At 49.1% G+C, this 22,128-nt stretch overlaps 3 long non-coding RNA genes across 3 annotated transcripts; 1 reads left to right on the forward strand and 2 right to left on the reverse strand.

Moving 5' to 3' along the window:
- Positions 1 to 2,735: 2,735 nt before the first annotated feature.
- Positions 2,736 to 6,263, reverse strand: LOC109757708 (uncharacterized). The gene is made up of 4 exons (XR_012184514.1): positions 5,677 to 6,263; positions 5,299 to 5,562; positions 4,636 to 5,165; positions 2,736 to 4,450 (listed from the first exon to the last, which is right to left on the reverse strand). It is a non-coding gene; the product is annotated as an uncharacterized lncRNA (long non-coding RNA).
- A 385-nt stretch (positions 6,264 to 6,648) lies between these two features.
- LOC141023357 (uncharacterized) lies at positions 6,649 to 7,680 on the forward strand. The gene is made up of 2 exons (XR_012184516.1): positions 6,649 to 6,959; positions 7,079 to 7,680. It is a non-coding gene; the product is annotated as an uncharacterized lncRNA (long non-coding RNA).
- Positions 7,681 to 10,395: 2,715 nt separating this feature from the next.
- LOC141023356 (uncharacterized) lies at positions 10,396 to 13,068 on the reverse strand. Its single transcript, XR_012184515.1, has 4 exons — positions 12,520 to 13,068; positions 12,273 to 12,448; positions 11,340 to 12,183; positions 10,396 to 10,676 (listed from the first exon to the last, which is right to left on the reverse strand). It is a non-coding gene; the product is annotated as an uncharacterized lncRNA (long non-coding RNA).
- Between the last annotated feature and the right edge of the window lie 9,060 nt (positions 13,069 to 22,128).

Raw genomic sequence — 22,128 nt, forward strand, 5'->3', positions numbered from 1 at the left:
TGGAAAGATATCGTCGAGGCGCATATTTTTCATATCTATTATTTTCTCTAATTTGTTACGGTTTAAGAGCAGTTTTAATTTACTAAATCGCGGAATTCGGGTTTTTTTGAAATTTTTGCAATTTTCAGTACTGTTTTTGCTCCAGTTTTTGAACCGTTTGTTGAAATGAGGCGTATGATACGCCGTTGGATATCTACGTACGAGGCGCAACATTCATATGTTGAAATGCTTTTGAGATTCCTTACGGTTTTTAGTTCATTCTGAAAATCATGCGGCTGACGACGACAGGCAGCGGCCTTTTTTCGCGTTTTTTTACAAACCGCTGGTCGAAATGATTCAAATTATACGTCGTTGGAAATATCGATGAGGCGCAACTTTTTCATGTAGAACACTCTCTCCAATTCCTTACGGTTTAAGAGCAATTTTCATTTTAAGGAAATGCGGACACTCTGTTTTTTCGCGACACCAAAATCGTCGTAAGTACTGCATCAGACAGAAAACCGCACACCTTTAGACTAAAAACCGTACTGCAGCAAACGGTCAAGTGAACTTCATGATTTCTTTTGTCGGACGTAAACTTTTCTCAGACAAGTTTTTGTGAGTTTTTATTGTCTTTTATAACACTTTTAATAAACAAGAGTGGACCAGAGAGACGGGGGCAAGTGCACCGCATCATATATCGAAGTGAACGGCATTACTATTTTGTTGTTTCGCTAGTTTTTCTGCATTTTCATGCTGGACGCAAGTGAACAACATCACTCTCAAAAGTGAACCACATTTGAGGACCAAACACACTTCATGTAATGAGAAGCGAGCTTCTTCTGAGGTGTTTTTGTTTCGGAGTACCAAGTGAGCCACAAAGGAGTTTTATAGGGAACTATGTGAGAGAACAAAGTGAGCTTCAAAACATACATATCCATTCCTTATTTTTCATGTTTTTTTCTCGTTTTACAAAATTAACCACAAAGGAATTTTAAAATGAACTGCATCTCGGGTAACATTTTCTTACAAAACAAGTCCCTGCAATTTACACATATCATTATTTAACACAAGCAGTACACACAGAAACCTGCATCCACAAACCAGCCGAACTGCATTGCCGATCGAGCCAAACTGCACTAAGACACCTATCTGCAGGAAAAGTAATACCAAACTGCAATGGGGCGCTACCGGACGAGATAATTGCACGTATCATCCCGGAACTTGCCGGCGAGGTCCAACTCGGTCCTGGAAGTTGAGTATTGATCCAATACGGTCCTGATTCTTGAAACTACGTCCACACTACGGTCCTGGAACTTGGGCAGCCAGTCCCGGCTCTACACTTGGCGTACGTACCGCATGTCAGCCCCTGTGCCACGTCATCACGGGTCCTGCCCGTCAGCCCCAGGCCTAGCAATCAGCGCGATGCCCACCCATCAGTGCGCGACGCGGTGGTTAACACGGTTGACCATTCGGTGGGTGGGGGGATCCCCAATTCCCCACCCATGAACCCTAGCTTCTCTCTTGCAGCAGCGATGGGCGGCGCGAGCATGACCTCCAGCATTTCCCTCGCTGCGGAGAGAAAAGACGGCGATGGCCCGTCGGCGGCGGTCGCCGGCGGTGATGGATACGGGCACAGTTTGCTGGAGAGGGCGTATCCCAGGAGGTTTGGCGTCGGGGTGAGCCCTGTATCCGTCTGGAGAGGAGCCGTGTCTTGCTGGCCCAGACGACATCAATGGATGCATTGGAGGCTCGGTACAACAAGCTTGTTCTTGTGTCCAAGGCAGTTGGAGACGACGATGAGGCTGTGACGCCGGCCGCTCTGCATGGCGCCATTGAGGCGCGTTGCGGCGTGCTGTAGTCAGAGGTGAGCATCGAGGTAGCCTGCCCCCCGCATGACCTATGGCTGTTTTTCTCAACGAAGGAGAAGTGCACGGTGGTGCTGCACCCATCGATGAAGCTCAAGTGTTGCCGTCGGTGGATTCAGTTTCAGCGTTGGCTCAGAGAGTTCGCGGCACTCCGGATGCGCTTGAGTACAAGAGTAAGTTAAGCTTCGAAGGGCTCCCAGATCAGGCATGGTAGACGCAATCAGTGTCAGATGTGCTCAATGGTTTAGGAGGTGAACTGATAGAGATCATACCGCCAAAGAACCGGCGCGAGCTTGAGGTAATGGTGTGGCTCCGCGAGCCGTCCAAAGTTGGCAAAGTGCTGGATGTGGAGATACTCGAGCCTAAGATTGCGCTGTGTACAGATCCTCCTCCACAATCACTTGAAGAGTTTGTCGCGTGTGAAATTGTGTCGTCGTACGGGCCATCGTCGCCGAGGAAGAAGACGATTGTGTATCCTGTCATTTGTCACATGAAGGAGGTGATTGACCGTGGCCCTGTGCTCTCTGAGTATCATGCCACTTCAAGGCCTCTTGTTGTTTTCCATAATTCTTTCCCATGTTCTGGCCCTTGATCCTCTGGCACATGCTTATGATTGGCATTTCCCTAGCTTCCAGGATGTATCTGTTGAAGACTTCACAATTGTTATTGAGCAGCACATCACACTTTGCGAAATCATTTTGATAAGCGCTGACCCATGTTTTAGGATCCAACTCATCTAGCCAATCATGGGCCTCTTTGCTGAGAACCAACATTTGGTTCATATTTTCCCTAAACCTTCCCTCTGTAGTACTTCTAGCACATTTCCATAAATGATTCTTAAAGGCTCTTGTTGAAATTCTGCCATAGATGCCTCACACAAAATCTATGTGGTGAGAGAGGGAACAATTCCTTGACTGCTTTAATTAAACCATGCAAAAACATTGACATTTCACACATTACAAACTATATAAGCATGCACATAAGTTCTGATACATATTGAAGTAAGATAATAATGCAAAGGAATTACTTTTTGCTTGTCAGACATGATGGTCCAGAGATCTGTGTTATTTATGCCAAGATCTTGCTTCAAAGCAATCAAGAACCATCTCCATGCTTTTGTATCTTCACTTTGCACTACTACATGAGCCACAGGAAATATCCAATCATTAGGATCCATTCCTACAGCACTTAAAAGCACACCTCCATATTGTGTCTTCAAGTGGCAGCCATCTAGGAAAATAATGGGCCTACAAGCTAATAAGAACCCCCTTTTGCATGCATCAAATGAGAAGTAATATTTTTGAAATTGCCCCTCATCTGAAAGTTCAACAAAGAAAGTAGTACCAGGATTAGATCTCCTCAGCTCATTTGCATAGTCCCACGGCAAGTTGTATTGTGCAATCTCATCACCATATATAATATCATATGGAATTCTCCTAGCTCTCCCTAGCTTGCCCCTTTTAATTGTCATATCCAATCTTCCTGCACAAAACCTGCTAAGGCCTTCAATGTTATCTTCTCACATGCCCTAATCTTGTCAACATATTTGTCAGCAATGTACCGGCTGTAAAGGCCGTGACTTGCCACTTCTTCTCACAAGTGTGCTCGCCATTAAATGTTTTCACCATTATTGAATTTGTCCTGTTATCCCAAGGTGCATAGAGATACCAGGGGCATCCTTTCTCACACTTTGCACCAAGCCTAATTTTGTCATTTTTTGGGAATGTGATGTTCACTCTCTCTTTGCAACTATACTCTCTAACTGCTTTCCTCATAAGCTCCACTGAAGAGAACAATTGTCCTGCATGGAACTTTGGCTCATGCATGTCTGCATCAGTAAATGATTTGAAATTGAATTTCATTTCATCTTCTTCTGAAGCTGGAGCATCCAATTCCTCATCTTCAGAGTTGCAGTCCTCCACCACCTTCTTCCCTTTCGTATCTTCCAATGGTTGTAGCTGCTCCTGGAACAAATCCTCATCCCCATCCTCCAAGTCATAATCACTATCAATAATCCCAGACATAATCACTATCAGAATCTGAATCTGAATCTGCATTTGGTTCTTCCTCCTCTTCTATTTTCTGTCCTCTTGGTCTGAGTTTTACAAATAACTGGTCATGACTCTGAATATCTTGACTTTCATCCACAACACTACAGGATGTATTGCTTTCATTTCCATATCTACTTGGCATCTTCTTTGGACTGAAAACAACAGGAATTTGGGCTACTGGATTAGCCACTACATCATCCCATTCAGCTCCTCCTGAAATATGGCTGTCTACATGATCAAGGTATATCATTTGAAAATGGTGCCCTCGATTGATCATTAAATACATAGCATCTATGTCTGCATCATTGCACAATAGCCTAGCAGCACCTTCATTAATCTGAGACCCATGGGGCAACCAGTACATATCAATTCTGCCAGCCTTTTCATAACCCAACTGCTCTACTAACTCTTCAAAAAATCTGGAATATGCCCTCTCCACATGACAGTAATCATAGCAAACCTTCTGTCCATCCAAATAGCACCTATTGTTGCCACTGCCAAAGAAAAATCCACCATGTATCACCTCAACAGTGAACCACCCACTGCGCTCCACTGCAAAAAAAAATCACTAGAAGTTCAGTCTTTGAACTGTACAGTAACAAAACCCTAGCCGAATTCCCCCCAATTGCAGAAAATGTACTAACACAAATGACTACATATGTGCAGACGACCTAATCAAAACAAAGAGCGCAATTCGGCCCAAAACCGTGCCTAAGTAGTTCGTCGGCGAATCTTACCGTACGTCGGAGCAGGCTCGCCATCGAGTTGCCGTCGAGGGCCCTCCATCACCGTAGAAATCAGCCCTATGGGTTTCGGCGACGTCGCAGTCGCTTCCTCCGCCTCAGGAACTACCATCGGACGGTCGCCGGGTCACCGATCATCCGCCGTCGTGCCGTCTCACAGTGCTCTGCTCCCTCCTCTGTTTTCAATCGGGGAAGAGAAGGAGAAGTGGAGAGACAGAGAGACGGGGGAGAGGGGGCAACGCAAAATGACCACCGCGTCGCGCACTGACGGGTGGGCACCGCGCTGACTGCTGGGCCCGAGGCTGACGGGCGAGACCTGTGATGACGTGGCACAGGGGCTGATACGCGGTACGTACGCCAAGTGTAGAGCCAGGACTGCCCGCCCAAGTTCCAGGACCGTAGTGTGGACGTATTTTCAAGAATCAGGACCGTATTGGATCAATACTCAACTTCCAGGACTGAATTGGACCTCGCCAGCAAGTTCCGGGATGATACGTGCAATTATCTCCTACCGAACTGCACGTCTGCGGCATCCAGAGGCAGAACCACTTCAGCGATTATTTTAAAATAAAAATCCAATAGCTAATGGCCATAAAACCAAGCGCACTGAACAAACTATTGTGAACAAAGTGTGAACCGCGGGGTCACCCAGCCGACCTGGACTAGACCATCTCCAGTGGCTACCAACAAATTTTGAAGATGGAAGAGCCGGCGCCTGCAAGTGCACTGCATAGGGAGTCGTTGATGGCCGCACGTGCATGTTGTGTGGACTGCTCCAGCGATTCGTCGGACGCTGTTGTGAAAGTGAGCTGCATCTAAACAAAAAATATCACCCGATGGAGTGAGCTGGACTGCCGTAGGTTTTCACCTTTGTGGCCAACACAGGGAGTGCTTCCGGACCTCCAAATCCATCCTCCTGATCTACGGGAAGCCAGCCAAACAGAAATTGGATGCACAACATAGCTAGAACTGACAGCTGAGCATGGAAGGAAGACTAACAAAACAAAAATTGTAGAGAGTTCAGCCGGTTCTTACCAGCGATTCAGACTCCTGCACGTCGGCGTGGATCTCACACAACTTCTTCCGCTTCTTCTCTGGTGAAGCGAACAGGCAGAGAAGAGGACGAGACCAAGATACAGAAGAAACAATCGGGATCTGGGGTTCTGGCGCGAGAGAGAGGGGGGGGGGGGTCGTGCGTGCGTACCGTCGTCGGCGGTGGAGGCGGTGGCGCACTTGCGGGAGTGGGCAGCGGAGATCTCGTAGTACTGCCCTGCGTAGCCCTCGAAGACCTCACTCATGGTCGCTCCTTCCCCTGATGAATCCGCCGGCATTTGTGGCAGCCGGACCAGATCGAGGCCTGCGGAGCCTCCGGTAGAATCTAGGCGAGCAGAGGCAGTCGATGGGTGGGTGGTCGGAGCGAGTTCATTGGGGAGGGGGAGGCATGCGCCCAAGGGAGGACCGGATCCGTCGCCAACCAGGACGTGATGGCGAGATCTGGCGAGAGGTAGGTGGAGAGGGTGGGCGATGCTGGGAAGAAGGTTGGTAGGAGAGGGAGTGGGTGGGACGGGCACTATGGAGTGGCGGGGGAAGTTGCCCCGGGGTGGGGGTTGACCGAGCGCCGCTGGGAGTCCGGATGTAGTGTTAGCAAAATAAGCGATTTGGTGTGCAGAATAAGACCCCTTAAGAGTCTTATTCTGCTAACACCTCTTAAGAGTCTTATTCTGCTAACACTTATGCACTCCTCCGTCCATCTGACCCGAACCGCACAGCAACCGGAGAAAACCGCGCTGGCCCACCCACCCCCGCACCCCACCTAGCGCTCGTTGCCCACCTTCTTCCCCACCACCACAACTACCCGGCGCCCCACCGCCCCCACTCCCGTGGCCCCCACCATCCCCATCCCTCCGGCGCTCCACCACCTCCCACCGCGCGGCTCCCCACCACCCCCACCCTTCCGGTGCCCCACCGCCCCCATCCCTCCCACCTTCTTACTCCCCCCCTCCCCCCCGCCTCTTCCCACCTCCACTACCGACAGCCGGCGACCACTGGGACAACCTCGACCACCGCGCCGCCCCACCCCACCACAATCATCCCCCCGCCCCACCTTCCTATTTCGCCCGCCGCCGCTGCACAGGGTCGTGCCCCCGCCCAACAAACTACATCCGGCGGCCAAGCCCTGCCTAGCAGCCACCGGATCCGGCAGATCTGGCTCCACCTTCCCTCGTCTTCCCCTCCTCAAGATCGCCACCACCGCATGGGTTCCTGTCGTCTTGCCTCTCCTCACGCCGCCGCGCCGGACGGCCATAGCAGCACCGGAGGCGAGCCACCCTCCCCCCTTTTCTTTCCTTCTTCTTCCTCCCACTTCTCCGATAATCGCCGCCCGGCGACCATGGAGGAGAGGGCTCCCCACCAAGCCTGACCTCACTCTCCGCCGCAGATTCGGTGAGCCCGACCCCAGCTACTCCTCTCTGCCATGGATCCGGCAGGAGAAGATCCCTGATGAGAAGAGGAGGCAGCCTACCCTCACTCCTCTCCGGCAAGGCCGCCTTCGTCCTTGCTGCTCGCGCCGTTGTCCAAGCTGGCGACTGCGACTCTGCACACGGGCGTGCAGTCCTGCCCACGGGGAAGTGCAGCTCGGCCAACGTCGGGCTTGTAAAACTATTGCCCCCACCCCGTGGGTTGTGCACCTCCTCCGTTGTCGAGCAGGTACGTAGTTCCCCTTTTCCTTGGGACAACGTACAACTCCTCCAACCTCCGCCGATCTACTAAGAACCGGCGACCCCCGTCCTGCCCGGATTTCACCTGTGACTATAGTCCATAGCACGGGCACTTGCAGCTCTGTCTTCCCCTATAGGAAGTACATCGACAGCAAAGGTGCCTGGATGTGGGCGAGCCCCTTGCCGCCGAACTCCATGTGTCTCGTTGGCGTAGCTTCAAAAAAGTGCAAAGAATATTTTTGTCCAGTGATGATGCAGTTTGCTGTGTATGTTGGAGTAGTTCGCTTCTTTCACAAGTTGACTCTTTTTTGTTTTTGTTTAAGTTTGGTCCAGTGCAGTTTGATTGGTATGTTAGAGAGGTTCATTTTCATGAAGAAAAAGGGTTATTGCAGCCGATTGATGCAGCCCACTACACCCATGTTTTTCATTTGTAGGAAAAATAATTTGTTGTGCACTCAATAACGAAGGACAAGAGAGCATCACATTTCCTTTAAAAGAAGTTCATTTTGTAGTTTGAGAAAATGCAGAGAGGAAATGAGAGTAAAGTGATGTGTATGAATTCTTGTATGTAGTGTGTAGCGTGCAAACAAACAATGCAGTCCACTCGCCTCGTCCCCGCACTGCAAATTTCATTAACCAAAATAAGATATGCAGTGCACTATCGAAAAACCAAACTCTATAGAGAATAATAATGTGTAGAGTGTACTTCAAACTCCTTCGGAGTGGACTTTTTTTAAGACCAGAGTGCACTGCAGTTTCCTCTTAGAGAGCGTGTTACGGTTCACTTTTAAAAAGTGAAGATGTTCACTTGTGCATTTGTGCGAAAATTTTCTAGGGAAACAAAAAAAAGCAATGCGGTTCACTTTCGGTAGTGACGCGGTTCTATTTTGGTAGTGCCGCGGATCACTTACGCCAAATATGAAGTGCAAAAATTGTGTCGGAGAAAAAGCATTTTTCTAATGTGGTTCACTTTTGATATTCGTGCGATTCACTTGCCCTCGTCTATGAGGTCCACTCGTTCATAAAAAATGTTGAAAAAAAGGCAACAAAAGCTCACAAAAAACGCCTCAGAAAGTTTACGTCCGACAAAATAAATCATGAAGTTCACTTACCCGTCTGATGCAGTGCGGTTTTCCGTCTGATGCAGTGCGGTTTTTCGTCCGATGCAGTGCGGTTTTCTTTGTGATCCGGTTCACCCGTTGATTTTGGTGCCGTGAAAAACAAAGTGCCCGCATTTCGGTAATCTTAAAACAGTTCTTAAATTGTAAGGAAACAGAGTGTTCTACATGAAAAAGTTGCGCCTCATCGATATCTTTCCAATGGCGTGTAATTTGAATCATTCCGACCAACGGTTTGTAAAAATTTGCAAAAAAGGTCGCTGCCACTTGTCGTCAGCCGCACGATTTTCAAAATTAACTTAAAACCCTAAGTAATCTCAAAAACATTTTGACATATGAAAGTTGTGCCTCGTCCGTAGCTTTCCAACGGCGTATCGCACGCCTCGTTTCGACAAATGGTTCAAAAATTGGAGTGAAAACAGTACCGAAAAATTAAAAAAAAATCAAAAACACAATTTCGTGATTTAGTAAATTTGAAACTGCTCTTAAACCGTAACGAATTAGAGAAAATAATAGATATGAAAAATATGCGCCTCGACGATATCTTTCCGACGGTATATCATTTGATTCATTTCGACGAGCGGTTTAGAAGAAAACGCGAAACAACGCTTGCTGACATTCGTCGTGAGCCGCACAATTTTCGAAACTGCTCTTAAAATATGATGAATCTCGAAAAGTTTTCAACATGGCGAAGTTGCGCCTAATCCATAGCTTCTCAACGGTATATTACACGCATCGTTCCGATAAACGGTTAAAAAACTAGAATGAGAACAGTACCGAAAAAACAACGCGTGCAGTTAATAGAATAGACCCGCCCTATATATTCTGCTAACACCTCTTAAGAGTCTTATTCTGCTAATACTAGTAGAACGCCCGTGCGTTGCTACGCGCTATAATACATAGAAATAAATAAAACAAATGATTAAAATCGTCTTCAAGGTCGAGCCGCATTTCTTCCTCATGCGTCTGAGTGTGTTCGAACTTCGAACATCAAACAGGCGACCAGTAGACTTCTCAAAATTCAACCGTCTGGACAGTCCAGGCTTCCCCAAAGCTCATACCATATGTGGGGAATAAATATGATTGTCCAGACTATCCGCCATGTTATCTCCAACACACGTGCCCAACATAAAAAAACACCCCACGACGCACCAATTTTCAAGTCGATCCTTCCCTTCCCGCTCTGTTTCCACCCTAGCGGGACATTTCTCGCTGGAGCCCTCTCCTTTAAAACCGGATGACACCCACCTCACCTTCGTCATAGAGCTCTCTCTCCTTCACACCGTCCTTCCCCATGAATCACCAAGGAGTCCCAGCATACCGCCCTACTCTCCACCCTAATCCCCTCTCATAGCAACTACCGTGGTATGCCTCGTCGGCCTGCCCTACCCTAGCCGCCTCCTCCGTTGGCCCAGTGCCCCCCTCTTCTTCTCCGACACCACGGACCTTTGACAAATCACCAAATCATGTGGTGTTACAACTTCCAAGTGGCATGGAAATTGTGCCATATAAGTTGCATGTATTTAGAGAACATGCAAAAAAGAGAGACGGGCATATATCCCTCTATCCATAGTCTGGCAGCTTGAGGCCGGCCAACTTTAACATTTTAATCAAAACACACACAACAAATTATGAATATCTTGAAGTCTTCAACTCAACATTGAGCATTCATTCAGCTTCATAGCCATACTGCATATGTATGTTTACTAAAGCAATGACAAGAACAGTACTTTGCCACTTTTACATAATACTCCCTCTGTCCTTGAAATCGTGTACTTTCAATTTTGTTGGAGGGTCAAACTATCTCAATGTTTGACCGAGTTCGTGCAAAAATATATCAATGTTTGTGAAACCAAAAGGTACATGGTGAAAATATATTTTATCATGAATCTAATGCTACCAAATTGAAGGCATAAATGTTGACGTATTATTGTATAAATACAGTCAAACATTCCAACAAAGTTGGAAGTACACTCTTTCAAGGACGGAGGGAGTATAATACAATGAAAAAGTTTATGGAATATACATGTTCTCGCTGGCATTCTTGGTGTACAGCAGCCAGCATGATGGACGACTTGCTAGCGATCCAGCCTTCCTTGGCACGGAAGAGTGTGATATAGTACTACTTCATGTGAGTTCTCAGGAACCAACAAATGTTATTGGCATGCTAGATTCATTTGAACACACACTTCCCCATAACCTGAATTTTGGCCATGAATTAGATGGAGTGTGTGAATCAAGTTCTGTCATTTTTTCACGGAATAAAGAACCACTTTCTCCTGCTAAAATGAATCAGCACATGCATCTCCTTTGAATAGTAATAACAACTAAAATGCTACGCCACCTTCTACAAATTTTATACTGCAGTAAATTTAGCCAGATTACTGCCCAATGTCTATTACTTACACTGCCCAAAAAGTGAACTCGATTAATGATCACGATCTATAGCCCAACTTTCCCAATATAAGAAAAAAATTATTATTTTGTTTATGAAAACATCGTTGACAACTAATCAACAGTTCAATTATGGTCACTGCCATACAATTGAGTTACATTTTTATTCACTGCCATACAATTGATCAATTATGTACTCCACCAACTACCACTTAATTAATCAAGAGTTAAGTTTTTATTCAGTAAAATATTGGTTGTACTAACAAAGAGCAATCAATATAAAGAAAGATTAATCCCACTCCTAGCAGAGCTAAAAGAGAGTAAATTCAGAAATTCACGGATGCATCCTAAATGGCCATCTAATAAGCAACATATGTTGCCAAAAAATTAAGCTGCAACGTCCCAAATTGCCATTATATAGTACCAATAATGAGGGATGAGAAAATAAAGAATGAAGTCAAGGAAATACCTCAAGTAAATAATCCAAAATATTATTCTGTATTCCTTCTGGAGAAACTGGCTTCTTTCTTCATTTAAACATTCATATTCCTTGTTCAGTTGGAGCGTTTGCAATAGTAGAACTTTCTTCGGGATTATTGCCTTATTGGTAGAGATGTACGGACTTTTTTATCTACAGATTAATAGGCTGAAACACTTACACCGTGATTTTCAGACCCTGCCAACTGATACTTCTATAAGATCCAAAACCTGCTAGAGTGTTCCACAACACCAATGTCCAAGTCAATACCATATATTATCCATTGAAATGTCCAATTTAATATCATCTGCAGAAACATTAGAGTAATGTGCTCTCCTTTACCCAAATTGTGTACCACAGAACATTAAGAACATTAGGGGAGGATTTGTTGAAACTATTTTAGATCATGCACCAAAAAATTGTAGTTCTCCTAAATCAGGAAGAAATAGGTCAAAATTCACAACAGTCGTATAGAAATTTCTGCAATCAATATCATACCTGATCCATGTATGGCAGCCTCTAAATAAGCAACATAAGTCCACAGTCCATAAAAAGTAGGATACGCTCCAATTTGATGTATCATGCAATTTTGCAATACTCGAATAATTTTATAAAGCATACTGATACTGCATTGGAGGGCTATAAACTTCATTAATCTGAAAATATGTAGACTGCAGTTGATACTGTAACTTAGTGACACAACACATGGTATGATAGCTACAGGAGAGGCTATCAATTGTCATTTTTTGCACTGATGTGCTTGTAGAAAACCACCATTGATTCGATTTGATGTGTACAATAGATTCTGCGTCTGCTCCCTCTACTCCATGGCTTCCTGAAATAAAATTTCCCAGCGTCGGATCAGTTCAAATAAAAGGCAAATAGAGCAACTGAAGAAGAGCCCATCTGAATCTGATCACATACCTTGCCGAGAGCATTGAGCTTACCTCGCACCAGCACGCGGGCGACCGACAAGGAGGGTTGGAGGAGGCAGCGGTGCTGCCGACGCCGGCGGTCGGAGACCGGCGAGTAGGGCTCCATTTCCCTGGGCGTCCTGCTCATTGTGCGTGAGGCCGTGCAGCTCATCGAGCTCTCTTCTCCTGCACATACAGTTTAAGCTTCAGAAGCAGGAAGACATAACATGTTCAATTCAGGTGTGCAGAGCACATACAGGTGGAACAGGCACTTTGGGATCTTGTTCGGAGGAGGAGGAGGGTCGTCGCTCCTTGACGGGCATCCTCTCCTCGAAGTTGAGCGCGATGGTCTGACGGTGCAGCTATGGTTCGTGCCCCCAGGAGCCCCTTCGCGGCATGGCGGACTTCTTGGCGGGCTCGGGCATCCCGGCAATGAGCGGGTGGTGCCCCGGGATGCAAATCACCCTGGGATCATGCCCCTCCCGGACCTCGACGGCGGCGATGGCGGACCTCAGCGGCGGTGTCCCGACGACGTCCTGGGGGTCCGCAATGAAGGCGGTGGCGGCTCTTCTAGGACCTCGACGCCAGCAAAAGGATCCGCGATGGAGGCTAGGGCATGGTTCCCGTCGACGTAGAGATAGCGAATAGATCGGCGGCGGCGAAGGGATCTGCGATGGCGGCAGCGGCGTGGTTTCCGTCGACATAGAGAATAGATCGAGGGCGGCCTCGTTCGTCTGATTTTTTCTCATGCGAGGGTGCCTCACTCCGTCCGATTGTTTTTCGTGCGAGGGGACTCGCTAGGTGGTCAGCCGATTTTTTTCGTTACGGGGAGAGGGGAGTAAGGAAAAAAACAGACGAAAAATCCAGCGAAAAAAATCAGACCAAGGTGGGAGGTGGGACGAAAAAAACCCCGAAATGGAGACTACCAACTGCTCTATTAGGAATAGAGACTAGTGTTATTCTGCTCACACTTCTGAACTCCTCCGTCCACCTGACCCGAACTGCACAACAACCGGAGAAAACTACGCTAGCCCACCCACCCCCACCCCACCTAGCGCTCGTTGCCCACCTTCTTCCCCACCACCACGACTACACGGTGCCCCACCGCCCCCACTCCCGTGGCCCCACCATCCCCATCCCTCCGGCGCCCCACCACCTCCTACTGTGCGGCTCCCCACCATCCCCACCCTTCCGCCGCCCCAACGCCCCCATCCCTCCCACCTTCTTACTCCCCCGCCGCCTCCTCCCGCCTCCACTTCCGACAGCCAGTGACCACGGGGACAGCCCCAGCCACCGCGGTGCCCCACCCCACCACCATCATCCTCCCGCCCCACCTTCCTATTTCGCCCACCGCCGCTACACAAGGTCGTGCCCCGACCAACAAACTACATCCGGCGGCCAAGCCCCGCCCAGCAGCCGCCGGATCCGGCAGATCTGGCTCCACCTCCCCTCGTCTTCCCCTCCTCAAGATCGCCACCGCCACATGGGTTCCTGTCGTCCTTCCTCTCCTCACGCTACCGCGCCGGACGGCCATAGCAGCACCGGAGGCGAGCCACCCTCCCCCCTCTCCTTTCCTTCTTCTTCCTCCCACTTCTCCGACAATCGCCGCCCGGCAACCATGGAGGAGAGGGCTCCCCACCAAGCCTGACCTCTCTCTCCGTCGCGGATCCGGTGAGCCCGACCCCAGCTACTCCTCTCTGCCATGGATCCGGCAGGAGAAGATCCCCGATGAGAAGAGGAGGCAGCCTACCTCACTCCTCTCCGGCGAGGCCGCCTACGTCCTTGATGCTCGTGTTGTTGTCCAAGCCGGCGACTGCGATTCTGCACACGGGCGTGCAGTCCTGCTCACGGGGAAGTGCAACTCAGCGAACGCTGGGCTCGTAAAACTACTGCCCCCACCCTGTGGGTTGTGCACCTCCTCCGTTGTCGGGCAGGCACGCTGTTCCCCTTGTCCTTGGGCCAACGTACAACTCCTCCAACCTCCGCCGATCTACTAAGAACCGGCGACCCCCGTCCTGCCCGGATTTCACCTGTGACTGCAGTCCATAGCACGGGCACTTGTAGCTCTGTCTTCCCCTATAGGAAGTACATCGATAGCAAAGGTTCCTGGAGGTGGGCGAGCCCCTTGCCGCCGAACTCCCTGTGTCTCGTTGGAGTAGCTTCAAAAAAGTGCAAAGAATATTTTTGTCCAGTGATGATGCAGTTTGTTGTGTATGTTGGAGTAGTTCGCTTCTTTCACAAGTTGACTCTTTTTTGTTTTTGTTTAAGTTTGGTCAAATGCAGTTCGATTGGTATGTTAGAGAGGTTCATTTTCATGAAAAAAGGGTTATTGCAGCTGATTGATGCAGCCCACTACACCCATGTTTTTCATTTGTTGGAAAAATAATTTGTTGTGCACTCAACAACGAAGGACAAGAGAGCATCACTTTTCCTTTAAAAGAAGTTCATTTTGTTGTTTGAGAAAATGCAGAGAGTAAAGAGATGTGGATGAATTCTTGTGTGTAGTGTGTAGCGTGCAAACAAACAATGCAGTCCACTTGCCTCGTCCCCGCAGTGCAAATTTCATTAACCAAAATAATGTATGCAGTGCACTATCGAAAAACCAAGCTCTATAGAGAACAATAATGTTTAGAGTGTTCTTCAAAGTCCTTTGGAGTGGACTTTTTTTAAGACTAGAGTGCACTGCAGTTTCCTCTTAGAGAGCGTGTTACGTTTCACTTTTAAAAAGTGAAGATGTTCACTTGTGCATTTGTGCGAAAATTTTCTAGGGAAAAAAAGCAATGCGGTTCATTTTCGATAGTGATGCGGTTCATTTTTGGTAGTGTCGCCGATCACTTACGCCAAATATGAAGTGCAAAAATTGTGTCGAAGAAAAAGCATTTTTCTAATGTGGTTCACTTTTGATATTCGTGCGATTCATTTACCCTCGTCTCTGAGGTCCACTCGTTCATAAAAAATGTTGAAAAAAAGGCAACAAAAACTTGCCTGAGAAAGTTTACGTCCGACATAATAAATCATGAAGTTCACTTACCCGTCTGATGCGGTGCGGTTTTCCGTCTGATGCAGTGCGGTTATCTCTCTGATCTGGTTCACCCGTCGATTTTGGTGCCACGAAAAACAGAGTGCCCGCATTTCAGTAATCTTAAAACTGCTCTTAAACCGTAAGGAAACAGAGAGAGTGTTCTACATGAAAAAGTGCGCCTCATCGATATCTTTCCAATGGCGTATAATTTGAATCATTCCGACCAACGGTTGTAAAATTTCGCGAAAAACGGCCGCTGCCACTCGTCGTCAGCCGCACGATGTTCAAAATTAGCTTAAAACCGTAAGGAATCTCAAAAACATTTCGACATATAAAAGTTGTGCCTCGTCCGTAGCTTTCCAACAGCGTATCGCACGCCTCGTTTCGACAAATGGTTGTAAAACTGGAGCAAAAATAGTACCGAAAAATTCAAAAAAATCAAAATATGTTGAGCGTGCACTGCGGAAGTGTTATCAGAATAGTTATTCTGCTAATATTAGCAAAATAGACCGGCTGTATGTGTGTGTATGTATATATATATGTGTGTGTGTGTTGCCCCCTCCCCTCTCCGACGCGTAATATATACTCCTGCGTACGTACCGTAACACAACCCAAAAGTAATCCTCCTTGTCCGTCAAATTACCTTTCTCGTTGTGTCATATATTAGATGGAGGACGACCTCGCGGGCCCATGGAGGGAAGAGTCGCAGGCGGATGAGTGACTACCATCGTATGCATGTGGCCCAATGTGTTGGTGATGTTTTTAATACCCAATATGCACAACATGTTTGCGGCACCTGCCTCGAAAACCGAAAAGTCCCCACATGGAGCGAGATCGATTAATGACGTGTGTGTAGTATATATGTGCTGCCCCGGCCCCCTCCTCCCCTCTTCGACGCGTACTATATACTCCTACCGCAACACAACCCAAAAAGAAACCTCCTTGCTGGGTCAAAGTGATGGAGGACAACCTTGCGGGCCCACGGATGGAAGCATCGCATGCGAGTGAGTGTCCTATATGACGCATAGTATTGCCCCCGGCCACCCTCTTCAACACGTACTATATATATACTCCTACCGTGCATATAACAAAAACAAAAAATGACCATCCTTGTTGGTCAAATTAACCTCTCTCATCGCATGTCATAGTGATGGCGGCGACCTCACGGGCACACTCGAGTGAGTGTCCTAGGACCACCGCGTGCATGTGGCCCAAAAATGCATGTCAAAGTTTTTCTGCAGAGAACATGCGACCAAAGGAGTTTAATGTTGAAAATTGAAAAAAATAGATAACATCTATTCGTGTTTTATACATTGGTTGATTTCCCAGGGATTTAAATGTGCAAAATCAAATTTGATCTACATGAGACCCGTGATAGTGCATGAAAATGGATTGCAAAATCATATGCGTACGTGTCCCTGGGTGCATGTTTAGTCCCCATGCAAGAAATTTCTAACATCTAGAATCTTGATTTTAAAATTCAATAAATGCAAAACTAAGTTCAAATTCATGAAATTTATTGTGGTGTCATATGGACACCAATAGACTGTGATATTTTTTTCACATTTGAGACAAGTTTTGATATAATCTTCTTACATACAGGAAATTATAAATAATTATCAACCAATATCGCAAACGAACTCTTTATTCAAACCGTGGGCGTTAGACCAACAATGTAAGTGTCGTGCTTCGGTTAAGCAATAAAGCGGCATAATTAATCATTAAAAAGGAAAATCAATATAATGCGTGTCGCGCACGGGTCCCGTGTGCCGTACGGGCATGCTTGAGTTGATGAGACGTATGCTAGCAAGCAGACCGGGAGGCCGAGGCGTGCTACTAACTATTTGAAATGACGGTAGGCGTGCCAGCAGTCCGCCGCGCAGGCTCACCGGGAGGCGAGCTAGCCCTTTGACCGCCACCCACCTCACTCCCACTACTCCATATTAATGGCGCGCCCGCCTTGCTCCATGAGATGATGGTATATGAATGCCAGAAGTCCGCCGCGTAGGCTCACCGGGAAGCGAGACAGCCTTTGACCACCGCCCGCCTTGCTCCCACTGGTCTGTATTATTGGCGCGCTCGAGTGGCCGCACCCCCAGCCTCGCCACACACACAATCCTCTCTCTCCGCCCGCATCCTCGACGCCGCTCTCAGTCCTCAAAGCCGGCATCCCCATCCTCGCCACACACACAATCCTCTCTCTCCGCCCGCATCTTCGATGCCGCTCTCAGTCCTCAAAGCGGGCACCCCCATCCTCGCCACACACACAATCCTCTCTCTCCGCTCGCATCCTCGAAGCCACTCTTAGTCCTCAAAGCCGTCAGTGTATGAGGATGCCGTCGAAGTGCCCCATCGGAGGGAGTGGCGACGCCGGCGCTGCTGAAGCACCGGAGCACGGCGTGAATATGGAGACAGAGGATTCCGTCACCGCCGACGAGGTGGAGAACGAGGCTGCCAACAAGCGGAGGCGGGTCAAGAAAGAACTGCAAGCGACTCCAGCAGGCCTAGACTTCATCAGCACCTCCCCGATAATATGTTGACAGTCATCATATCCCTCCTCCCAATCAAATATGGGGCGAGGAAAACCGCCCTTTCCCGGCGGTGGCGCCGGGAAAGCTTGGATGCATTCTCCTAGACGCACCCCTGTCGACCTCCTCGACGCCCACGAGCTCTTCCATGGCTATCGCAAAAGCTTGGATGCATTCTCCTAGATCCTCGGCAGTCACCATGGCCCGATCAGAGGCCTTATCACGGCAAGTTCCATTCCTATGGTAAGGACCGAGCCAAGCTTGACGAGTGGTTCCGATCCCCTGCCCTAGATCAGCTCGAGGAGCTCAGTTTCAATGATGGGCATATGCGCTTGCTGCCATCGTCCGCGCTCCGCTTCGTGCCCACGCTGCGCCTCGCCAAGTTCATGAACTGCTATCCCCCCTTAATGACGCGCCCGCTCTTTTTCTACCACGACTGAAGCACCTCGAGCTCGTCGCCGTCTGCATCCCAAAGGATGACATGGAGCGCCTGCTCACGACTGTACTGCACTCGAGTTCCTTCGTCTTCAGGTGATGAATTGGTCGAGTACCTTCCACATCACCTCCAGGCACTACAAAAAAAGACACATCCGTGACATTTTGGGCCGAACGGAATTTTTTCTGTCATGCTTATGACACTTCTATGACGATAATTGTGACAAAACCCGGTATTATCATAGATGTGGTGGGATCCTACTTCTATGACAAAAAATCATGACAGAAAATGGGCTTTTCGTCCTGGGCGGGCCGGAGACGCAGCTGCATGACATTCTTTGGGCCGTCCATGACGGAGAAAACTGTGGTAGAAGCGAGGGCGAGGAAAATATCGAGGGAGTTTCCGGTTACGGTGGCTGGTCGGGGGTCGGGCGATGCGCGTTTCTCTCGTACGTCCGCGCGTGTGTGCGAGGCGTTGTGCTCTAACTGAACCCAAGCGAGGAGTTGGGCTCTAACTGAACCCGAGCGATTGCACTGTAGGCTACGTGTTACTAAACCCGAGCGATCGATCAATTGCTGTTAACTGAACCCGATCGAGCGATTCCTTCGCTACTACTGCTAATTGAAGCCGATCGATGCTGCCTCTGGATGAATAGTGAGTGTTGTTGGGGGGTTTGGATGAACAGTTCCCGGTGGGGGTTGGATGAACAGGACCCCGTGGTAGTAGAGGTCGTTGCCGCTGGATGAACAGTACCCCGATCGATCGAGCCGGTGGATGAACAGGACCCCATGGAGGGCTGGATGAACAGGACCCCGTGGAGGGCTGGTTGAACAGTAGTCGGTGGAGGGCTGGTTGAACAGTAGCCGGTGGAGGTCTGGATGAACAGTAGCCCTTGGAGGGGTGGTTGTCGGTGTCAAAACCGGTGGATCTCGGGTAGGGGGTCCCGAACTGTGCGTCTAAGGCGGATGGTAACAGGAGGCGGGGGACACAATGTTTACCCAGGTTCAGGCCCTCTCGATGGAGGTAATACCCTACTTCCTGCTTGATTGATCTTGATGATATGAGTATTACAAGAGTTAATCTACCACGAGATCGTAGAGGCTAAACCCTAGAAGCTAGCCTATGATTATGATTGTTGTTGTCCTACGGACTAAACCCTCCGGTTTATATAGACACCGGAGGGGGCTAGGGTTACACAGAGTCGGTTACAAGGGAGGATCTACATATCCGAATTGCCAAGCTTGCCTTCCATGCAAAGGAGAGTCCCACCCGGACACGGGACGAAGTGTTCAATCTTGTATCTTCATAGTCCAACAGTCCGGCCAAAGTATATAGTCCGACAGTCCGAGGACCCCCTAATCCAGGACTCCCTCAGTAGCCCCTGAACCAGGCTTGAATGACGATGAGTCCGGCGCTCATATTGTCTTCGGCATTGCAAGGCGGGTTCCTCCTCTGAATACTCCATAGAAGATTTTGAACACAAGGATCGTGTCTGACTCTGCAAAACAAATTCCACATACCACCGTAGAGAGTACAATATCCCACAAATCTAATCTGCTGACAAATTTCATAGCGTGACATCACGCCATGGCCCGGTCGTTATTCGAACCCTTTTTTTCTCAACCAGCTACTGCACATATTGTGAGGCAGTTTCCCTGGCACGTCTTGTCGAAGCAGAGATCGTGTCCCCTTATCACGGGATTCTCATCAATACGGGTGTGGATATCCCAACCGCGCCATCAATCACGACGCTTGGGGAATAAGCGAGTTTACCAGGCAAGTGGGGAGGCGCAGAATCCCTGCTGCCTTTATAAGGGGATAAGGACTCCCTTTCGCACCCACGCCTTCTTCTTCCTGATCCATTCCCCTTCGCTCGAGCTCCAGCGCCCGAGCGTTCGTCTTCTCCGCCCACAAAGGCCTTCCGAAAATGTCCGGATCCGGAGTAGGAGGCAAGTGGATGGCCTCTACCGTCCGGGAGAAGGATATCAAAAAGCTTGGGGAGGCCAGGTACCTGGCCAAGAAAATCAACCACGGTCTCTCGACGGCGGGACAGATCGTCCCTACTCCGGAACCCCACGAGAGGGTTGTATTCCTCCCTCATTTTGTCCGCGGGCTAGGGTTTCCCCTCCACCCGTTCGTTCACGGCATCATGTATTATTAGGGGATCGATTTTCATGATCTATCCCCCAATTCCTTCCTCAATATCTCGACATTCATACTCGTGTGCGAGGCTTTTCTCCGCATCTTGCCACACTTCGGCTTATGGCTGAAGATCTTTAATGTGAAGCCCAAGGTAGTGAGCGGCGAGCACGCCGAGTGCGGAGGCGCTATGGTGAGCAAGATGCCCAACGTCACATGGCCAACAGGTACTTTTAATGATTCCATCAAAGAGTGGCAACAGCAGTGGTTTTACATCACTGAGCCACGCGGCACGGAATGGGCCGCTGCTCCGAGTTCGGATCCGGAGCCCCTCTGCGGCTTATGTCCTGGCCCAAGAAGGGCCTGAACTAGTCTTCGTCTGACGAACTGTCTGTGCTCCAGACGCGCGTTAAGGATATGGAAGACAAGAACATCGAACTTGTCAATGTAGTCCAGGTGATGTTAGTTTGCCGGATCCTGCCTTGTCAACACCGGACTTGCAATCTATGGGAATTCGATCCGGCCAAGCACCAGACCCTGCGAGAGCTCTTTGGCTCCTCGCACAAAGACATCTGGAAGGTGCTTTTTAAGTCCGGCAAATCATGGCCGGACTCAGCCGAGGACCGTGGGTACCAACGGTCCCGCCCTGCAAGCTCGGTAAGTCATTATACGTTTTATCCGCATAACCCAAGGGAAATGCTTGATGTGTTTTCCACAACTCTCCTAGGGCTGGACGAAGAAGGCGGAGCAGATCCACTGTCCGGCCCCGCTGCCCGAAGAACCGGCCGACCCACTTCTGACGAAGATGCTGGTCCCGGCGCCTTACAAGGCGCCGAAGAAGAAGACCGAGAAGGAGGCCAAAAAGACCCGGGGCGGCCTTCGTCGCCGTGGCACTTCGGACACAATATCCGAAGGCTCCAACGCCCGTTCTGACTCCGAAGAGGACGAGGAGGAGGAAGACGAATCCTCGGCGGGGGGAAGAAAGAAGAGGACGGCCTCCATACACTTGGAGGCCGAGTCGCCAAAAAGGGGGAAAACTCCTCTTCCGGAAGAGTCCACTGCCGCCGCCGACAGCAGCCCGGCGTGGGATCCCAGGGCCCAGCCCCTGGTGAACTCGTGAGTATATAAAATCCGAACACATTTGTTCGTCCAGACTCATCATGGCATAATATTTTAACCTGAGCCATATTTTTTGTAGTCCGGCGAGGTCCCGCACCGAACAATCCTCATCAGAGGATTTGCTGAGCTCGGATGCTATGGAGAGCGGGACGCCCCCGAAGGCCCCTTCCCCCAAATATGTGAATAACACCGAGGCTTCATTCCAGAAGGACCCCGACTAAGGAGGGGGGGATATCGTGAAGGCGGCGCCTGGAGGTCAAACTTCAGGGGCCGGAGACATGGGGGAGAAGATTCCCATGGGAGTCAACGGCGGGGGCCATCTTGAATTTGGCCCTCAGCCGAACGCGATTCCGGAGACCAATACGGCTCCAGAATCAAGTAGGCGTCCTCCCTCGGCTGGAGAGGGCGTGCCTGTTCCACCGGCAACCTCTGTCCAACCAGAGGTGCCGGATACTTTGTTGGCGGTGCTGAAGAGCGCCTCCATCGTCGATGAACACCGTGCCCTTATGGGTGCGGTGATTGAGAAGATTCAGTCTGCTGAGAGTGGACTGAATGAAGCCTATATCAGCCTTATAAGAGGCTTTGAGGTATGTTTTATGAGGTTTCGAAGAGTGTCATAGTA

This window comes from Aegilops tauschii, chromosome 5 (genome assembly GCF_002575655.3).
Source record: "Aegilops tauschii subsp. strangulata cultivar AL8/78 chromosome 5, Aet v6.0, whole genome shotgun sequence".
Lineage (NCBI taxonomy): Eukaryota > Viridiplantae > Streptophyta > Magnoliopsida > Poales > Poaceae > Aegilops > Aegilops tauschii.